Genomic DNA, 6,000 nt, shown 5'->3' with positions numbered 1-6,000 from the left:
CTTTGCTCTGAGATTGGAGGGGGTGCCAATAGCAAGGGGAAGCCAGGCAATGGGAGCAGGCATTTTCAAGCCTGCGAGGGGGGGCCTTCCCTGGCCCCCAAGGGTGCAAGGATGCCTGCGTCTGCAGCCACAGCTTGGGCAGCTACAGCTGTGCCCAGAGCGGGTGTGGCTCCTTCTTGCTCCATGGAGCGGGAGGCCTGGGTCCATAGCCAAGAGTTGAGTGGCTGCGGCTGCATCCAGGGAGCTCCCACCCCACCAACTCTGAATGAGCAGGGCTCTCACTTGTCCCCAGCTCCTACTGGTCCCACAGAATGTGCAGCCCTGGCTGCACCTCCTTGCCACAGCCAGTGTGATGGCAGCAGCCACTTCAGACAGGCCACCACTGCCATCAATAAGAGGTCTACAGGTTCCTGTTCCTGGTTTCCAGGGTCCTGGCTGCTATGAACATGGTACCCGTGTGGTTCATCCTGGAGACATGGCTTTTGCCTATAACTGTGGCTCGCCAAATCCTGCTGTATGACACAGACCATGACCAAGAGCCAGTAAGAGCCACTCCTTGGATGTAACAGAAACCAGCTTAATGCTGCTTGCAGGACAGTTCTCTGGGTGGCTTGGACAAACGCAGTTCTTCCCACCTTTTTTTTTTGCATTTTGAATGGAATCTCACTCTGTTGCCCGCACTGGAGTGCAGTGGTGTGATCTCGGCTCACTGCAACCTCCGCCCCCAGGGTTCTAGCAATTCTCCTACCTCAGCCTCTGCAGTAGCTGGGATTACAGGCACCTGCCACCACGCCCAGCTAATTTTTTTGTATTTGTAGTAGAGATGGGGTTTAGCCACGTTGGCCAGGTTGGTCTCAAACTCCTGACCTCATGTGATCCACCTGCCTTGGCCTCCCAAAATGCTGGGATTATAGGTGTGAGCCACCACACTCGGCCCCCACTTTTTTACTTACAGTTCTCGAGAATAACTATAGAATGTGCTGAAAATGCAACATCCCGAGATAAGGAGGAACTGACCAAAACAGCCCAGGCTCTATTCTTGTTCCCTCTAGAAATAGAGTGTTCTCCAATGCTTTAGCCCAGCAATTCCCACTACCCCGGAGTATAACACCCAGCGACAGCTGCTCTGCAGTGTCTCTTAGTTGTGGTACAAGTGGAGCAAACAGATGAGAGTCCATCCACTCTGGACAGCTTTCCTGAGGCTTGGAGGACTGGCTTATCCTGAAACCTAGGCTTCTATTGTCCCTCACAGCCAATCTGTAAGTAATAAACCCACTTCAGGTCACATGTTTATGGAGTGGGCAGTGTGTGAGGCCCTGGGGTGATTCAGTGAATCACATCAGGTGAGCATGAGGGGCTGCCTGGGAGAGGGGAAAGGCCATGTCAGGAAGACAGGCCAGGAGAGGGTACCTGCTGTGGCAGAGGGCACTGTCCCTGAAGGAGTGGTGAGAGCCCTTAAGAGAGGAGGTTTGGATCCGGAAATCAGCAGGGAAGCCCGGAAAGATTAGCTGAGGAGGAGCAGACAAGGGTTTCAGCCTAATGCCTTGCTGGATGAAGAACTGCTTGCGTCAAATTTGCCTTTGAATCCTGGAACGTGGTGCCTGGTTTTCCCTCTGCATGTTGCCCTGTTTCTCAGCCACCTGGGTGTGCATGTCCTGAGGTGGGGCCATCATGGTACACTTGAGGAGGGGCTCCGTGTGGGACCCCAGGGATCCACAGTTCAGAGCTGGTTCCTCAGGGAGTAACGAAGGGGGTGGGGAGGAACCCAATCCTGGGTCTAGGAATGGATATAGCAGACAGTGAAAGTCAAAAGTGCAAGCAACGAAGAAAACAGTAAAACAGCGCCAACACTGTGCATGTTCAGTGGAAGGCAAGGCACGCCTTGCATTTGCAGTCACTAAGTCACAGCACATCCTCAAAAACCCTGGGGAGTTGGTGCTGACTTCCCAAGACCACGGAGCCAGCAGTTGCAAACAGGATTTGCACTTTCCTCAGCCAGGCTGTGCTGCCCTGCCACGCCCATGCCAGGAGGCGACGCCCCCAGTGGAAGGCCATGCCCCCAACGGCTTGCAAGGCTGGACTGCAGGTAGGTGAAGGACTCGGTGTCCTGTCCTGTAATTTGTCTCTTAAGTGTGACGCAAACACACACACGCACCACGTTTGAAATTTGCTCCATGACACTCAAGTTCAGAAATCTCATGTAACTTTAATGTTCAAAATCCATGTCAACCCCAGTCATGTTTGTGGGGTTCTATGGGGTCTCAAATGAGAAATAGCTAGCTGGATTCCAGACCACAATGGGCACCCTCACGTTCGGCAGCATGTGGGGCCACAGTCCTCACGATTGGCTGGGCCAAAGAGACCCAGGACACTGCAGGTTCAAGGCCAAGGCACTGGCGAGCCCTACGCCCGCCAGCTGGAGCTGGCCCAGTCCTTGTTCATCCTCAGCTCCTCCCCCACCTCAGGGAAGTCACGTCCTGGTCAGGAGGACCTGCCAATAGCCTACACTGTGTCCTTAGGGTGAGGGGGCTGTAAGAGTTAAAGAAAGAGGAAAGAGACATGAAAAGTGGCTCGACAGTCAAAGACAGGTTTATTTTGGAGGATAAACCTGAGGGGCTTCTAGCCTATTTCCGTCAGGAGCATTCTGTCTTACAGACTAAGAGGGTATATTGGTTTTAGGGTGAGAGAGCTTATCACAGGTTTGGAGTGTTTCTGTGTGGGGGAGAAGTTTGTGGCAGGATTGGAATGTCTCCTGAGGGAGGGGAAGTTATCTCAGGGCTGGCAAGTCTCTGGTCGGAGAGGGGTTTATCTTAGGGTTGCAATGTTTCTGGTCGGAGATGTCATTTGTGGTTTATGGTCATGCTGACCGTAGCCCTTAGGCTGATGACCTTTAGATTTAGGCAGTTTTTGATCAAGGGGAACTTTAAGATGGCAGTGCTTGTCCAAGATGGAAATGCTCCTGCTCTGTCAGGGGCAAGGAGAGGCAACTCTGGGTGAGACCCCAGCAACAACAGCAGCAGAAAGGACCAACCTGCAGCTGGGTGCAGACCTGTTGGCAGGTCCTCCTGACCAGGACGCAACTTCCCTGAGGCGGAGGAGGAGCTGAGGATGAACAAGAACTTGGCCGGGTCCAGCTTGCGGGCGTAAGGCTGGCCAGTGCCTTGGCCTTGAACCTGCAGTGTCCTGTAATCCCAGCACTTTGGGAGGCGGAGGTGGGTGGATCATGAGGTCAACAGATCGAGACCATCTTGGCCAACATGGTGAAATCGCATCTCTACTGAAAATACAAAAAATTAGCCCTGCACGGTGGCGGGCGCCTGTAGTCCCAGCTACTTGGGAGGCTGAGGCAGGAGAATCGCTTGAACCCAGGAGGTGGAGGTTGCAGTGAGCTGAGATCGCGCCACTGCACTCCAGCCTGGCGACAGAATGAGACTCCACCTAAAAAAAAAAAAAGTACCAACCTGCTCATTTTTGGCGCGTTATTATAAGTAACTCTTCTGTTAAATAAATATGCAGGCTAACGCTGCTGCTTTTGCTGTGAGGCTCTCATCTCAGCTTTGGAGGACAGAGACCAGTTGCTGGTAGAGTTCACGCACAGAAGCAGAGAGGGACTTCTGTGGTCCCCACAGCACGCGATTGGCCAGCAAAGGGCCTCGCAGAGGATGGACGCCCGCAGGCGGCCCTGCTGGGAGAGGTCTGCCTGGGCAGCGCCTCTTCCCCACCTGGGCTGGCCTGACTTCTTGGTTTAGGAAGCCAGATTCTCTGATTCCGGCCGACTGTGCTCAGTCATTCTTGCCTGTTGTTTTTTTCTTTTTTTTTTTTTTCCTTTGAGATAGGATCTCACTCTGCTGCCCAGGCTGGAGTGCAGTAATGAGATCTCGGCTCACTGCAGCTTCAAACTCCTGGGCTCAAGTGATTCTCCCACTTCAGCCTCCTGAGTAGTTTGGACCACAGGTGCGCTCCACCACTGCTCAGCTAATTTTCTTTTTTCTTAATAGTAGAGATGGGGTCTTGCTACATTGCCCAGACTTGTCTTGAACTCCTGGGCTCCAGCAATCCTCTCTCCTCGCCCTCCCAAAGTGCTGGGATTACCAGTGTGAGCCACCACCCGGCCCCCTTAGCCACTCTGAAGAGAGCGTTTGTTAGCAACAAATTCTCTTAGTTTTCCTTCATCTGAGAATGCTTATTTGTCCATTCTTGCAGGGCATTTTTGTTTGTTTGTTTGATGGTTTTTTTTTTCTTTCAATAAGGGGAAAAATGTGCCACTTCCTTCTGGCCTTCAGAGTTGCATATGAGAAATCTATTGCCACTTGTGATGTTTTCCCCTTATAGATGAGGTGTCATTTCTTTCTCACAGCTTTCAAGACTTTTTATTTGCCTTTAAGTTTACAGAAGTTCAACTATGATGTCCCTTGGAGTGTCTTTGTGTTCATCCTGTTTGGTGGTTGCTAAGCTAAGTTTCTTGAGTCCGTAGCTTTGTCCTTTGCCAGAGTTGGTAAGTTTTTGGTCATGATTTCTTCAAATACGTTTCGAGGACCACCTCTTTCTACTCTCCTTCTGTGATTGCAATGGCGGGAATGTCAGGTATTCCATGTGGATCCCACAGGTCCCTGAAGTTTGTTTTTACACCCTGTTTTCTCTCCATTGTTCATATTGCTCTATCTTCAAGTTTACCAATTCTTTTCTTGTTACCTCCATTCTATTGTTGAGCTCATCAGCTGAGTATTTTAAGCAGTGAAAAGCTTTATATTTTAGTCCAGTTTTAGATTTACAGACCAGTCCAGCAGGTGGTACAGAATTCCGTCTGCTCACTCCACTTCCGTGCCTGTTTCCTCTATTGTTAACATCTTGGATTGTGGTGGTACATTTGTTAAAATGAATGAACCATTATTGACACATTATAAATAACTACCGTCTATACTTTACATTAAGGTTCACTCTGTTGTACAATTCTCTGAGTTTTGACAAATGCATAAAGGTATCTACCTTTACAATTTCATATAGAATAATCTTGCCACCCTAAAAATCCCCTGTACTTCACTCATCTATCCCCTTCCCCCGAAATTTCTGGCAACCCCTGATCTTTTTACCATCTGTATAGTTTTGACTTTTCCAGAATGTTATATAGTTGGATCCATACTATATATAACCTTTTCAGACTGGCTTCTTTCCCCTAGCAATATGCATTTGCGTATCCTCTATGTCTTTTCATTGTTTGATGGCTTATTTCTCTTTCTTTTCTATTTTTTTTTTTTTTTTTTTTTAGAGCGGGTCTCGTTCTGTCACCCACGGCACAATCACTGCTCCCTTGCAGCCTCAAACTCCCAGGCTCAAGTGACCCTCCGAGTTCAGCCCAAGTAGCCCTGCCCTGCCCTGCCCTGCCCTACCCTGCTCTGCCCTTCTCTTTCTTTCTTTCTTTCTTTCTTTCTTTCTTTCTTTCTTTCTTTCTTTCTTTTTCTTTCTCTTTCTTTCTTTTCTTTCTCTCTTTCTCTCTCTCTTTTTTTTTTTTTTTTTTTTTTATGGAGTCTCACTCTGTTGACCAGGCTGGACTGCAGTGGTATGATCTGCAACCTCTGCTTCCTGGGTTCAAGCAATTCTTCTGCCTCAGCCTCCTGAGTAGCTGGGATGACAGGCATGCCCCACCACGCCCGGCTAATTTTTGTATTTTTAGTAGAGATGGGGTTTCACCATATTGGCCAGGCTGGTCTCGAACTCCTGACCTTGTGATCTGCCCACCTCAGCCTCCCACAGTGCTGGGATTACAGGCGTGATCCACTGTGCCCAGGCTTTTTTGGTATTTTTTAATCATGTTGCTCATTTTCTTACTGTTGAGTTTTAAAAGACTTTAGTATATTTTGGATACAAGTCCTTTATTAAATATGTATTTTGGAAATATTTTCCCCATCTCTTGCTCCCATCTTCATTCTCATAACAGTTTTTAACTTTAATAAAGTCCAACTGACCAATTTTTTTCTTTCATGCATTGTGCTTTTGGTTGTA

This window comes from Symphalangus syndactylus, chromosome 4 (genome assembly GCF_028878055.3).
Source record: "Symphalangus syndactylus isolate Jambi chromosome 4, NHGRI_mSymSyn1-v2.1_pri, whole genome shotgun sequence".
Lineage (NCBI taxonomy): Eukaryota > Metazoa > Chordata > Mammalia > Primates > Hylobatidae > Symphalangus > Symphalangus syndactylus.
Note: the sequence above shows the minus strand (reverse complement) of the source record.